Source organism: Cardiocondyla obscurior, linkage group LG02 (genome assembly GCF_019399895.1).
Source record: "Cardiocondyla obscurior isolate alpha-2009 linkage group LG02, Cobs3.1, whole genome shotgun sequence".
Classification (NCBI taxonomy): Eukaryota; Metazoa; Arthropoda; class Insecta; order Hymenoptera; family Formicidae; genus Cardiocondyla; species Cardiocondyla obscurior.
The window spans coordinates 1,105,103-1,121,739 of record NC_091865.1 but is presented as its reverse complement, the minus strand read 5'-3'; the positions used below and the strand labels follow the sequence as shown (position 1 = coordinate 1,121,739).

The 16,637-nt window shown below is 38.3% G+C and overlaps 1 protein-coding gene across 1 annotated transcript in view; it reads left to right on the top strand.

The window, feature by feature from the left end:
- Nucleotides 1-16,637, top strand: part of Kl-2 (dynein heavy chain 2, axonemal kl-2) — a 103,356-nt gene that overhangs the window by 31,516 nt on the left and 55,203 nt on the right. Inside the window, exon 2 of the mRNA XM_070668690.1 lies at nucleotides 13,644-13,691. The gene's annotated coding sequence lies outside the window, so the exon portion shown is untranslated. The remainder of the gene's footprint in view (nucleotides 1-13,643; nucleotides 13,692-16,637) is intronic.

Here is a 16,637-nt window from a genome sequence, read left to right as displayed (position 1 = left end):
CTTAGCTTAGAGCATCGTATTTGACTTCTATTAGATTGAATTTTTAAGACCCTCAGAAACCCCATTGAGGTAAAAATTAATTGCTTTCTTGACAAATAAATACCCGAGTGGAAATTCATCTGGTTAATCTGATCTTGCAGCTAGTGATTAAATCGCGCATATTAAATATATTTCTTAACTAGCTTGGTACTAGCCATAAAAATTAACTCGTACAGGTAGAACGATTAAAAATTTGGGGCATCAATAATTAACATTTATTTTTATAATATTTTTCTATAATTGTATTTTTTTTTTGTTTTTTTTTTTTCCCCAAATTAAACTGCATAATCTCTTTTGTGTAAGCCCATCATATCTATCACTGCGCATTCTCTGTCAAAAAGCGGCATGAAGAGATAGCCCGAAAATTGATTGCACAAAATTGATAGGTGAAGTACAGCGCAGTCTCAACAGCGTATCAATGTACGTTGATAAAAAGACAGTGAGAGGATTGTTTGCATAAAAGTGATGGACAAGAGGAACATAGTATTGAGCAGGGTTGGAATACACGTCTCTCTTTCTCTCCCTTCCCCCTCCCCTCTCTCTTTTTCTACCTTTCTCTGTCTCGTTCGGAGATGGAAATATTCCGGCATACGTCCTCGGGGTGTCGTATCACGAGCTTGGTGTAGCGCCACGATGTTTTACGAGGTGGCGAAGCCGTGTGCCAACTGTGTCTCGTTACGTTAGATTTTACTGTGCACTCCGGGCGCCGCATAAATTCGTTAACCAATAAAATCCTCATCGCGCGGTATAATAATCGGGCTGAAAGGTAACCATTCCGTGGACGAAGCCGCAAAAGGCACCCTCTGCCGCATCCTCGTTTTTCTTTAGCGACAAAGCGCCTTTACGTTCCTTCGAATTCCGACGATAAACTTTTCCAAGCTGCAAGAATTTTGTAGATTGTTACGCGCGTCGCTAGATTAAAATTTGTTGCTCGAATTTCTTGAGTAGGCGACTGATAGGTGCAGGAAAACCGTGAGACGCGACGAGAATAATTTTCTTTACACTTAATTTTGTAGCTTGTATCCGCATGCTGCAGTAACGATGAACAATGCAATATTCAGCGTAATTAAACTACCGGTCTAAATGTAATTAATTTTTAAAAAGTATTTGATTCTAATAATCTTGCAAGATGAACACAGATCCGGGAGTGGATAAGTCCGATTACAGTAAAGGTCCAACTATGTAGATTAATAATTAACAAATAGTCGAGTCCCTCTGTGTTTCATGAATAATTTAACAAACTGGACAGTCATGAAAATTCATACTTCCACGTTGCTTTGCATTCCCACGTTCTAAACTCGATGTCGACCGCTAAAATAAAGCAAGTATGTCGACACAAAACAGTATTTTTCATCGGGCTGAACGTCGACTTTCGGTCAATTCCTGGCGGCGACCTGTCTCGGGAAATAGACCCAACGGCGTTGGACGCGAAGGGCTAGTCACCACGCGCCTGTTACGTAAATAGTGTAGGCGATAAAGTCCGAGAACAAAAATAATAAAAACCCGATAAAAACTATTATTTATCATCTTTTAGTTTGTACAACAAACATTTATAAAGTTTATTTTAATATTCGCAAATGGCCGGAGGCGGCGATACGCGGCTATAGTCTTCGTTTCTGTATATCGAGTTCAGTGAATTGCAACATAGAATAAATTGTAGCTTTGAATATTCCTAAAAAAAATCAGAGCACAGATGCCGCGTCAATCAAATGTCAGCTTAAACAATAGCAGATGATTATTGTTCCGCGGTAAATGTAAACCGCGATCGGTAAACTGGTAATCGGTATTGACGATAACTTTATCAGCCTTCAGTTCTTAAAATTACAGAAAATTAACAAAAGTGGTTATAATTTTAAATAATTAAATAATTATGAGATACGTTACCTTGTAAAATTACTAGTCAAATATCCGTGGAAAATATTCTACGTATTCTATCTACATGCGTAACGCGAACGGGCATATTATACTATATTAATAATTCAAAATAGCAGAGCCATATTTGTATTCGTCTTATGACAAACGCGACTTGTCTCCAATCCCGTGTGGTGCACGCGTTTTATAATTCACGTGGATGCATTTTGCGCGTTTCGCAATTCCCTGAAGATCGCATCGCCCGCCTTCATTGTCTGTCCGCGCTGGCACACTATTCTCCGCGACTACACGGGACGCTACACCTTTGAAGTGCCTGCATCCCGGATATCTGCAGAAGAATAATGTTGCTAAAGGGTACCGTGGCGGAGAGGAGAGACTTGTCGAAAGGAGGTTTAGAGGAGCAGCGGAAAATGTACAAGCGCACGGGCGCGGGTCGATTTGTTTCTTGGAACGGTGTCGCGCCTTTTTCCGCCGTCGCTAAGAAATCAAGCCGTATATCATGTATCTCCTTTTTTCCGTCCCTCTTGGCAGAGTCACGTCCTACACACGAGAAATACGTACAGGATGATTCAAAACAGGTCGGTGTTAGGAAGAAAAACGTACAATTTATTATATCTTAAAATAACTTTATTAGCTCGAACATATTTGACGTTTACAGACATGGGTTGAAATTTAAATATGAATAAATTATAAATGTAATATTTTATTTCCTTATTTAACTAAATACGAATATAATTTTATAACGCATATAACTAGCGGTTCTTTATTACAAACATTTTATTAAAATTTTGTGCAGAATGCTATTATATGTATAGTATATAATAAATTATATTTAATTACAGTCTTAAAATATGAATTTTTAAGATGTAATTTTCAATACTTAAAATTAAAGCAGAAGAATGAGTATGTCACAAAATAATTTTAACTAACTTTAAATTAATTTTATTTCGATATAAAGTATCAAGTACCATCACTTGCTAAACATGCAAAAGTTGCAACGGGGGCTTTACATTGACTTTCAAAATTAAATTAATATTGAATTTGTCGAGCAATACGTGGTTGAAAGGAAATACACTTGACTTCTAGGACACTCTGTATGCACATAAAGCGAGAACGCGTTTATGATGTACGGTGTGCCGGGGACGCCGGCATTGTTCTCTTCGGATAGTAGCATCGAACTAGGTCGCGTCCGATATACATCGCGAATCTCATTTACTCGTTTGTTCGGTAGCTACAAAGCTCGGCTGCGATCGATTTCGTGGATCATGGGAAACGCGCAAAGTCATATGACGTGTGAACACTGTCTATCGTGTCCGTATCGGACTACAGATTAAGATTGAGATGAAATTACTGTTTGACGAATCAAAGCACGGTTGACGAAGAAGATGTTAATTTCTATCTCTCCTAATTAATTTGATATCAATTCAATTTACATTTTAGTCTTTGATCTATCACAAGGCTCGGAAGAATTTTATAACGAGTAGCAGAAACCTTGTCGCGAATCGCAACGCCGGAATACTCCATTGTAATTTGTTAATCACGTCCCCTGCGACTAGCAACAAGGTGCTTGCACCATATCGTAGAATGGTTCTTAATTTGAAAAAGACAAAAAAAATTTAGCGTCACTATAAAATAGCGTAAAGTATTTTATGCACGTAATATTAAATGTCTTACGCATAATTTTGTTAAATGTGTTACACTATACGTAATCGTATGTATAAGTTTGATCTTGGATTTTCTAATTTATTAGTGAAATTTATTACGTTAAATTAATGTTACAATTAATACTACAGTAAGCTCCTAATAACAGAACCATGAAATCGCAGAGAATAAACCAATAAGAGAAAGATAGAGAGGGGAAAAAAAAGTATACGATAGCGTATAGTGAACGCGGAAGCAATCTCGTAAATCAGTCGTGGCCAGCATAAACGGATTACCAAGTGGGAAAATTTACTGCGAGGCACACATAACTTTTCTTTCTATCGGCGATGGAGGAGGAAAAAAAAAAGTAAGACCAAGAGAGGGATAAAGACCTCGGTTTTCCTTGGTAAAAATAAATCATCGAAGCCGGTAAAATGCCTAAAGCAAAACAAAGCAAACGAACCTTTGCAAAAGCTCCAGAAGCCATTTTTTCATTCATTGCCACGTAAATCATACTTTTATTTTACTAAATACACGGCTTAATTGGATTACATTTCGCAGGGGGGAAATCAACTAACAATATTGCGATTGTTGGCCCGTTTCTTTCTGCAAAGTTCACTCCAATTATACCATAACGATGCTCTATCATTAAAACACTCAAAAACAGGAATTATTGTTTATTCTCCGAAATAAATTGATAAACAATATAATATATTGTTAGTTCTATTCACGTTTTCGGTACTCACACGCACAAGAAAGAAAGTGATGATCATTTGTGAACTCGCAAAACTTTTCCGATAAAGCGCGATACGTTATACATACGTATAAATATAAATACGTATTTATTATACATACATATGCGTTATATTTGCAATTGAGAAAAATATATTGAAATATTAAAAGCTTTAACTGATAAAGTATAATTTAAATTTGTGAATAAATTTTAAAACAATAATTATTATTATATGCGAAATTTGAAAACTATCGTAATTAATATATAATTTATATAAATTAAAGTGTTGAACAGAATTTACTTATATGTGTCTGTAACATGATGCATCGCGAATACGTTTTCTCATATGCAGGTGTTAAAATACTGTAAGGATTATAAAAATTATTCTACAAAGCCAAAAACATTTTCTGCAAATATCATTTCGACACGTTGTGGATTTTGTTACATTATTTGGAGTGTCCAGTATTTCGAAACTTTTGTCTCTTCTTCTTCTAGTTACGTTACATGTAAAAGAAAATACCTCGGTAAAATTTCGGCAATTTAATCTGTGTATGTATCGCGTTTTCTCGCGCCGCTCGTTACACGAAATTTCGAATAAACCACAATTCTCTGCGTTACGCGATCCGACCAGCGCGCACATATATTTATGTTTGCTACGTTCTATTTGTGTACCTAGCTTCGTCAAACATTCGTGTCTCATCGCGCCACATAGCGAAACCCTTCTTTTAATTCATAATCGTTTTTTTATGGATTTAATTTCAAATAATTTTTTAATTAATAACGGCGCGTCCCTCTAGTCCCGTAAAAAAGTTACTTTAAACTCCATTACTGGGAAATCCAACGGAAAGTGTAACTTAGACGAAACAACCCAGACGTGCGCGTTTCAATTACATCGTGCAGGTGATCTTTTTGCAAAATACCGGTATTAGTTTGCAGAAATAAAATTAAGAGAAATAAAAAAACAAAAGAGACTTTCTACCGGACATTAACGCTGCGTTCTGGGAAATTCGGGTCGCCATAGGCAATGACAATTTTGATCGCCAGGCGCATCAAGCCTGTGATACGCTTTTAAAGGATATAGTAACATCAAATCTGAATGTCCTGGAGCATTTTCTGCGCTGATCTCGTCATCCCGCGCTTGCTGTCGCGCTACCGCGAAATCGGGGCTTGCACGTATGACCGGTCGCAAGTCGAATAGTCGTCGCTTTTTTTTTTATTTTTTATTTTTTTTTTTTACCTCCCACCTGCCGATAATCCTCGAAACAATGTTGCGTTCAGAGTCCGCGGCACGTACCTGTCGGAATGCATCGTTGGGCATGGCGAAGTACGTGACGCGCAAACCAGAATTATATTTTATAGTTTTCGGTCACCCTTTCCGCAATGCCTCCGCATTTCTCTTCCTTTTCCTGTCTATCTCTTTTTTTTTTATACACGCCAATATAAGCAAAGAATAAAAGGTTTTACAGGACGAGACCCGTATACATCCGCGAAATATGTCGAAGCAGATTTTGCAGGCGTCGTTTGAACAGAATCTTATATCGTCTTAGGCACTTATCATTTTTAAAATAGCGGACTAAAATAGCGGAATTTTTAAAACGCACAGTATTAATCGCAGCTTATAGCAAAAATCGTCTTGACTCTTTTCCGAGTCTATTTTGTGTATACTTTCTTACATAGAAAGTGACAAAATTAAGATGAACAAGCGAAAGGGAGAGCTTGCGATTAACAACTCAAAAATTTTGCATTCCGTTAATTAAATTCGCACAGTGTAGGGTTTTTAATATCTAGCGCGTTGTGCATTCGTATGGCCAGCGGTAAAATGATTGGAGAGCATAGCATCGGTGAACTTTCATCGTGGCATTTTATTTCCAAAACGGCGAAATATTTCCTGACCGAATCGCGCACGGTGAATTATCCCCTATTTACGAGCGAAATGTGTAACCGAGTGAAACGCAGCCGACGTAAACAAGTAGGTATCTTACGACATATCGCGAAACATTAAGAATGTACCGCATTCGAACCGGATCCATCCTTCTTAAAGATGTAAGAAGGCACTTGGCTGTAGGGTCGAAAGAGGGTACGGCAGTCGGCAACGGCAAGCGCCGGTGGAAAACGGGCAAAAGTAATGGTCAGAAAAATATCCATGCGCATTCCATACGTGAGTGTTCAAACTACGCCCCGTATATTTCCCACGCTCTCGAGAGGGGGAGGGTGGGACAGCGAGAAACGCGGAGAGGATGAAAGCAGGCGCGGTGAAAACGACGGAACGAAAAAGGGGGCGAAGAGAAAAGGGGTTAGCCAGAAAAGAGCGACAGGCGGAGGGATGGGGGGCGGGAGGGGTGAGAAAGCGAGAAGGACAACCGGCTGGAGAAGAAAAGTTTTCGAAGAACGAAGTAATTTAGAAAGTTTCTGCTCCATGACATTCCGCGATAACAAATTATCCCTACCCCATTATCCACAAATGCGATTATGATAAGAAAGAACCGGGATAAACTTTAATGCAGTGAGTCCCAGTTAACGCCACGCGAAGGGATCGCGTAACGTCTGCGCCCTCGCAATTCACGCGGACGGCCCACGTATTCGCGTGCAGCCCCCTTTAGCAGTGTCTACAAGAGTAGCTAACAGTCTCCGCATCTCGCCACCTATTTCCAGCCAAGTTAATCTTGATATATTAAGGATCACCTTAAATCTCTCCGTCGCATCGGCTTGTTTGACGCGACGGAGAGTATCTTTTTTGGGAGGGTTTTCTTTTTTTTTTATATAATCGCTAAAAAAAATCTGCAGCTAATTTATTTACGCGCATATATTTCATGCAACACGTATGCACGGCGAACACTTGTCGGTGATTGTTTGTTGCGTTAATGCATAATACACATTCAGTCATTTCGAAATTATTTGTTTTGCACGGGATGAAAATTATAAATCGCTTGAGAAATATAATATATTTATTTAAATTTCAGCAAGATCACTAGCTCAAATAAATTACGGTTGATTACACCGATTACAAATATCGATAAAACATCATCGACCTGTTTCGTCCGAATGTGCAAATATTGCGGAACGGTATGATTGTCGGTCGTTAAAGCCATCTTTTATTTACCAAGCGATGCAATACCATTACGGTACTGAGATTAACTTCCTTGGTGCAGATGCAAAATAATGTTTACGCTCGCATTTATTTTTGTCGTCGGATTTATCATCGTTAATCACATTATAATTAGATTAATATTTTAAAAAGTACATAGGTATATAAATTGCAAACGCAATGTTGGTAAAGCACGCGGGCGCGTGAACCCGATAGTTCTCATACATTAATTAACTATTCATGTGCGCGCGATACGAAACGCGTTAAGTAATAAGTTAACAACAATACCGCGGTAATGCAAGCGTCGGACGACCTCGAATTGCGCTCGTTCGATCAGTCGATATCCAACTTGAGAATTATCTCGTAGCTCTGAATATAATCTGGACTTCATGCACGATTTCGGCCGCGTCACGCATACAAATGTCTGACAACCGATTACACGTTGATCTTGTTTGCGTCACGTTCGGTACACATGCACGTGGTGATACGTGGGCTTTAAGCAGCAAGAGGCGATCTTACGTGGCATTAAATCTATAACACCCACCACTATCGCGTGATGCTAAAGTGATCATCGAACAGAACACGGCGTTAGATAACCGTGTGAAGATGACGGTAATAGCGGCCTGGCGCGCTAATTATTTTTTAGCAATTTTATGGTACGGGTTCTTGACTTTATTAAGATGTTTATTTAATGCTTGATGACTATTTTTTTTTCTCTTCTTTTCGGCAAAATTTGACGAAGCTTTGAAGACTTTTGTCACGAATACCGCTGACTTAATTGAAACAAATAAAAATGTAAAATCTCTTAAATTTAATTTAAAACAAACGATATAATTGAAAGTCACGAATTGGGAATATTCTATTTGGATGTATTGAATTTGTGACGGATTTTTGGTTTTACTTTATTTTTATTTCCATTATGAAATACTGTTAAATAGCAGAAATTCATTATTTAGATGTTGAAAAAGGATAAAATGAGTTGCGGTGTAATTTAATTTTTATAGCATAACGCTTTGGCGTAAAAAATTTTGTTAATTCAAAATTCCATCATTTGTGTAGCGTTAAATTGAATATACGTCTCTCAATTTTTCAAATTACTTTGACACGTTTTAGTAAATGGTTCTTTAAAAAAAAAAAAAAATTAAAGAAAAAAAGAAAAAAAAATAGTATAATTCCACTCTAATTAAATGTTTTATTGCGATGCAATGATATTGGGTCGACGATCAATGTTGACGTGTTTTAATAACTTTATGTGCAATTAGATGTAATAATATACGTATAAAATGCGTAATATTCCTTTTCATTCTTTATTTATGGCACAAAAAAAAATTAAAACTATTATACGTGAAAAGTAAAATAATATTTATCGTAAATCGAATTGTGCGCATGTGAATCGGCGTAATTTGATAAATAGCACGCTAGATATCCTCTTATCGAGAACTCTCTTTCCCGATTCGTGCGGACGTAAACACTCTACCGCGATTTACACCCTGACACCCGAGATAAAACAGATAGAGACGGAAAAAGAACGTCGACGAGACTGCAGAGGGTGGGAAGGGTAGACGTGGTCGAATGTGATATCTTAAAATTTCCTCTATCTGCTAATTTATGTCGATGGCACGTCGAGATGGATCGGTCGGCACCGCTAGGACGAAGTTGGGAATAATCGAAGTTCCTCGGTGGATGCGGACAACCAATGGCAACCGCCGAGGGTGATACCATTCGAAACTTTACCATCAGCGCATTGGAGCCTCAAACCCAGCAACCAAGCGGGCGAGCAATGAAGCCCCAAGTCATGCCGAAGCAAACTGAATTACTACACGACAAGCAGATACCGCTTAAAAGCACGATTAGGATTTAAATAAAGATCGAGCGTTTAATGCCAGATAGACGGAAGTGAAGCGATTAGTGAGGCACGATTATATATCGTAAATAAGCGTCATGTAATTTTCTATCGTAAAAAAAAATGTCGACAAAAAGCGTGCGTATACAGGACTGTAAAATTACAGACATCAATTTGGGCAATGGTCTCGCGTTACGTTCGTCGAAGAAGCTTGACTCGTTAAAATAAAGCTGCACGTAAAGCTTCCCCTCTCAGTTCATTACGTCTTTGTTACGAGAGTGACGCTGTTTTCGATAAAAGGATAAATTGCATACCGAGACGGTACCGAGAAACGGAACAAAGAGGGGTGGAAGGGAAAGATGTGGAGTAACGCGGCAAGCGTCTCCGTAATTAAGACGAATAATATTCGTTACGCGAATTAAACCGTTTACATTAGCGCACTGTTCCGTGACCAAACACGTCTTGCGTTGCCTAACGAAACAGAGGGAAACGTGAAGATGGAAGGAGAGTGGCTGGAAAGACTCGGGTATTTAACTACTGAATTTCAGCGTCCTCGCTCGCGCAGAGATAATGCCGCGTCGGAGCCTCTTCTCCGTGAGTAGCAACCCCACGCGCGCCACCCCTCCCGCCCTCCCCCTCCTCCCCGTCTTGCCGCGTGGCGAACGAGGTACGGGTGCCTCATCGAATTCGCCCCGTCTTATGCGCGGAAACGTGAGAACGCCGACAAACACGATCGTATTAAGGCCGCAACAAATTTCTCAACGCAGACTCCGGTGCTCATTGCTTATGTGAGCATCCCTAGACGCACCCGCGTAGAGATGCATTCGCCGGGAGTCACATGCACAAACGATCAGACCGAGAAAGCAGTATTTCCGCTGATATTCACAACAAAGGTTCGGGATTGCATAATTGAAAGAAAACACGTATATCGAATTGCATCAGTTCGTCGTTACATTAATTCGTACGAGTCCTTACGTTCTTCAATCATCGTCAATTTATTACCGTAAATTAAATTTTTTTTTTCTTTGTTAAGAATTTTTGTCACTTTGGGTGATTTTATTTGCACGTTGATATTTTTATTACCTTAATAATTTTCTAATGCACGCACATTATTTTATTGCGTTTTTATAAAATTTATCTTGTTATTCCGCGGCCCAGAAGGAACACCCGCATAAATTGTTGCGCGGCACGAATAACAATAAAATGTAATAAATATTATACTGATTTATTGTAACAAACAAAAGACACGTATATGTGTTAGTACGGGTGTGTCGCTGACTGCCAAATAATACATCGAGGGGAGGCGTTGTCGAGCGACAATATAATCGAAAAAAAAAAAAGCGTTTATACTCACTCGAATATCGCAGATATATAATAGTTGAATAAAGCAAAGTGTGAAATCCTGCTGTGAGTCAAGCTAAACCTTAAACAAACCAATGGAGATTCCCTCGGGGCATTGACGACAGTGTGTGTACAAGATATTGCAAACGCAACGACCAACGCAGTCGGCAACTCAAACAAACAAAGGGAACAAACGGGTCGCTTAAATTGTGCCAACACCGATCGATTCTGGTTAGCTATCGGATATGCGTGTTAAATGGCACCTAACAGATAGAATGCATAAAATTAGTTGACAATTACGTTACTTTAGGTCTAATAGCAGATTCGAAAATTTTCTAAAGTATCACATAGATATTAGCCCGGTAATTGCAATCAAAGTTAAATTTTTATTAACAAGTTTGAGCGCGCTAGTAAAAGTGATTTTGAAAGTTATATCACGTCGATAAATATCTCGGATCCACCGTCGTATCTACGCGCAAAGTATGTAACTGTGCCAGTTATGAATAAGAATCAATAGCACACTTCCGACAATGTCGAAATGGAAATGCTGGTATTCTCTCAAGAAGATACAGAAACTGTACGAGATCGTCGTACGCTAGAGAGATTCTGAAAATTATAGTCACGTTCAAACACTTTCCGTTTGGAATAGCAAAGCAGGATTTCGATATACAATAAAAGGGCAACAAAGGAGATGAAAGCGACGTTTTTTTTTATTCTTTTTTTTCTTTTCTTTCTTTTTTTTTTTTGGCAACAATTTTTATATTTCAATCGCGTGCGAAAATATTTTACCACGAAGAATAAACTCAAAAGCTCACTATGGAAAATGAATACTAATCTGTGACAATAATTTAGAATAAAAGCGACATTTTCCGACGTGAATATTTATGACATAAATATACTATACACGGAATATTAAACTAGATCCATCAACTAACTGACAATCACATTTTTCGCTGATAAATTCGAGCTTTAATAATATAACGCATATTTGTTTAAACAAATATGGCATTAGATTTAATACATTTGATCGTCACTTTGTCATTTTTACCCTCATAATTTTATTTTTTTAATATGAATATGTATTTATGGTATATGTATGTATATTATATTTTTTTATATCCACCGCAAAATTCGCAGGCCCGCACTTTTGCGAGACAGCGAATTTACGTACATTTCATGCAATATTGGAACCTAATAGAGTAAAGGGAAAAAGGGGAAGGAGGGTGAATAAAATAAGGGCGACACTGGATCGTAAAAAGCACGCGGTCGCTTTCGCATCTTTATTCGACGTTCGAATAAGAAGCTCGGGCGGAAAAGAGGCGAGGCATGTGAGATCGGGTGTGAGCGATCGTAAATTATCTTTCTACGTACGCGCAGGCGGGATTCGTGCTTACACGTGTGGCCAAATGTTGTAGCAGGCGTCGCGACATTGCGATTACAGGCCAACAAGAGCGAACGATATAATATTTGATCAGAAGTAGCGAGGACCGCTCTCTCTCTCTCGCTGCTCGTGACGGAAAGCAATCGCAGGTCTGGAAGTACGATTGCGTTTCCGTAACAATGGCGATTCTAAGAACCGGCGTTTTTGGCGGAAGTTTCTTCGTTAAACCGATACACCGAAAAGCGCCATTGTCCCGACCGTGATATACCGATCGATCACGACAATGCCCGCGAACGCCGAACATCTGTAAAAGCCGTAAAAAGGACACGCTGCAAAGAGGCAAATACTTTTAATGTATTTTCTTGCAGTCGGTATTCTCGAGGCTATTGTCAAACCGGAGGTAACATAAATGTCGCGATAGAAGGTGGCGAGTTCGCCGTATTACCCAACGTATTCTCGGATGTAACACATATGCGGTCGCTCGAGTGAAAATGAGTAGAATCGAAGAGACAGCTCTCAGCTTCTCTTCGATAAAGGACACGAGAAAGAAAGAACGCGCGCTTTTTCTCAAGACCATTAGCCGCTCGCTCAAATTATTTTCAAGTAATTTTCTTTTTACGAATGTATTTCTCACCGTCCACTTATCGAGCTATTACGAGGTAAAGATTAATCCCGCGTGTCTCTTATCGAGCTCCTCCACCCAGGGTGCTCGCGAGACTTTCGACACCGATCGGTTTCGTTAGCTACAGCCGTCCCGTCGGCAGTCCCATACAAATCCCTTGAACAATATTGTAGAAACATCAAGTGCGTCGTCCTGGTTATGCGTCGGCGTATATTTACCGATGATTTCCCACGGATTTCCCCGCGCCCAACGAAATCACCGGGCTGGACGCGAGCGCAAACAAACGCGATAAATTGGCTGGTTAGCCGAGCAACACGGCCAACCGAAATACGAGCATAATGAAACGGTTTTCATTGGTCGTTGTTAACCAGCCGGGCATGTCTGTTGTACAGCGAGATTAAAAACAAAAACGAGCAGCACGGTGGAAAAAGGAGGCAAGAAAAAGCGGACGAATCACCACCGGAGCCCTCGCTCTCCGACGAAATTGCAATACATATACAACACATATCCTATCCTCTCCTCCCTCCGTCTATCTCTTTCTGCCTTTTGCCAACGTTCGCCGCCCCCCTTCTCCCCTTACAACCCATACCTACATCCCGCCGTTGAACCGTTGCACTTTTGCGAGTTAATTAATGATCCTGCGGTAATTGATTATTCCGCTCGTTTCGACGGCCGCTCGCAAACGTACATTGGATTTATCGCGGTTATAAACTTGGCTTCTGCGTATCGTTTGAATAGGATATTACGGCTCGTGTATATAGGAAAATAACGAATGGAGATAGCCGTCCACGTGATTAATCAGAGCGGTTCTTTTTATAAGGACTCATCAGTTGCCCCCGCAAACAGTCGCGGACGAAAATATCACGCGTGAAAATATTCACGGCCGTTGCTATTCGGCGGAAGTAGCTCGGAATTTATGCGCGCTAATTGGCCGCTTGAGCTTTAACGTCCGTAGATTTTCCGGTGGTCAGCATATTAGATGAGAATCAATTTTTTTTTTAAATAAAATCTTTATAAAAATAAAGCTTTACCTTTACATTAATTTAAATACACGTCTACATTAATACGTTTTGTTTTATGTTACAGTCACTGGCAGAAATCTACGAAATCGCTGGAGCTCATGATTGCAGAATGGTAAGTCGCATCATTTTTTTTAATTGTTTGTATTTGGAGTCTTTTAAAGAATAGCGCGCGCATGGTTTTTTCTGGTATTTGCAAAAAAGAAGCAGCAATTATCTATCGCAAGTCTTAGTCGATATAATTCTTAATCCTCTAAGATCTGTAGCTTGTGAGACACTGTTCAAAATATGGCACTTAATAAATTCGATTAGTTTGAAAATTGAAGAGAATCAGTACAGTAACAAATAATATTTTTTTTAATAAAAAAAAATTATCCGCATTTTTTACCCATTTTAAATGTACATGTATCTTGTCTATTATTTTAAAAATATATTTTTATATCTTTCATGCTATAAAATGTATGCTTGATATACGATTTAAAAATAATTTTGCATTTTGAAATTGAATATATTTAATATTATCTGCAAATTCCTTGTTTTTACTAATTAACAAAATACATATTTTGAAAAACGTCTTTTTAAAATGTGCAATTTTTTTATTAAAAAAATAAAAAAGAAAGAAAGAAAGAAACACAATTTATTAATTTTGTTACTAAGCAAGAAAGAATATTCTATTTTTTAAATTAATAATTACCAACGCGATATTCAATCTCAGGAATAACAGAAGTGACAGTTGTGTTATAATTGAAACAGCATACTGTTGCAAATATATTAAATTCTAACGTGGTCGCGTTTACTCACGCAATGACTGCTTTGATTGAGATAGTAGAGACATGATAGGAGATTGCGCTCAGGCAGCATCCGTCCTGTACTTTCTGGACAGAATTGTGCCAAATGTCTACGCATGTAGACTCGCTGGTCTATATCGTTTCTGTCTTGTTTTGGGTAAATGTATCACTATAGTCATGACTAGTAACGTCATCCGACGTACAGAGTGTCGTGTAATATATTTAACGTTTCACATGAACCTCGTCGCGGATAAGAAAATAACAAAAGTAATTTTTGAGAGTATAAACGGATTAGGTGGCGATACATTGTGTATAATTTACTGGCGTGTCTCGCAGAAATAATAAGATTACGAAACAACTGAGAATCGTATCATTGCGAGACACCCTGTATACATGCAGGCAGATATCTGTATATGCATAGCTTGCTAGCTGCCATGGAAATACCTCGCTAAGGATAGTCCCGCCGATATATGTAATATGTATGTTGAAATGTTACACGCGTAAACATTGCGCGGCATTATCTTGTATTTACTGGACACGCGAGTTATATAGAAAATTATCATTTTGACAGTTTCGCGGAAACTGAAGGAACCGGAATGTTAAATTAATTTCGGCATACTATAATTTTGCGGGAGATATGCATATAATTTCGACAAAGGAAATAATGTTTTTTTTACGCGTTGCCGATAACTTTGAGAATTTATATACGAAACGTTAGTTTGCTTTATATTTTTAATTCGACGCACCGGCGCGTGGATTAAAAAATTTTTTCAGCTGCGCGAATTGCATTGGACAGGAAGACCGATACAGTCAAAACGCGCAATAGCGCTGTCTGTCACGCCGTTAACGGAACAAGCCCATCGTAGAAATGTTTAAATGGATGGAGCTATAATCTACAAAACGTACAGTGAATCGCGAAGTCAGGTTTAGCAAGCAGGATTGTCAGCGCAATTAAGCAACGCGCTTCTTCCGCTTCGCATCAAGCATCGTGCACACAATAGCAGTTGCTGATACTCAATTTGTATATTAAAGGAACAACATCGGTTATATTCTTGTCGCTGTTTTAGTGGCATAATTATTTTTAATTTAATTAAATTCCCAGTGCATCTTACTTTTTTTTTACAACAGAATTTACGATAATATAATGAGCGACGTAAACAACCTCGCAACAGTTTTTAATACTTTAAGGGAATATTACAGCCATTTAATTAGACGTTAATTAGACGTAAAAAATGCAATTCCATTGCGCGATGATTTTTAATACAAAAATATATGTACGCTGGGCTTGCTCAAGTGGAATGACCTTTGCAATGCTTAATATACGTTAATAATTCGTTTAATATCGCAACGGCAAAAATTAACTGGATTCGAGTAATTATTACACGCAATTTAAATCAATTATTACTGCATGAAGTGCAGTTTATTTATTTCGATCGTGCAATATTAATTTATGTATGTCAGAGTCAACACTATTAATATTCGCGATGTGTTTAATTTTTAGTATTTTCAATACATTGTTTTATTTCAAATAAAATATGTTTGCAACGCCTCTTTTCCGACCGGCCGCTAGATAAACAGGCTTTGACTTTATGAAACGTGAAACAAATATTTGCACACGAATTTGAGCCTAACCATGAAATCTGAGAGCGATAAACTCAATGCAGATTATCGTTAATTGCCGCGAGCCTTGCCCGACGTGCTTGATAATTCCGGCTTAAATGTTTTAACGCGGATAGTATTCTCAGCTTGGCGACAAATCAGAAATTAACGCTGCAGACATTTTTGGTAAATTTATTATGTTCGTTACGACGAACACTGTGCGCAGAGATGTATCGCGGCTCGATTGAAACATTCGTTAAGGATTCAATGGCACGGAAGCATGAATGCAATTAACTGCACGCTATGCAATCAAATGTAGAAACAGAATTAACCGTGTACATGAGTCGACGGGACAAGAAAATACAGCGGAGAAGAAAAGAGCATAATTATGCATTGTTATTTCAGCTAAAAGTATTATAAAACAATTAAAACTTATAATATTAATAATTAAAAGGAATACCGTTTTTCGCTGAACTCGTGTTCTTACGATAAAAAAAAATTTGCCGTAAAACCGTTTAGCTCGCGTTTATTCAGACACTGACATTTAATTTATTGCAGCGCTATTTTAACTAATAAAATAAAATTGAAAGGTAAAAAGAATTTTTTTATCGCACTCTTATGCGATAACGGATTAACAATTGTAATTAATTTTGTTAGATATCTAAACATTTTTT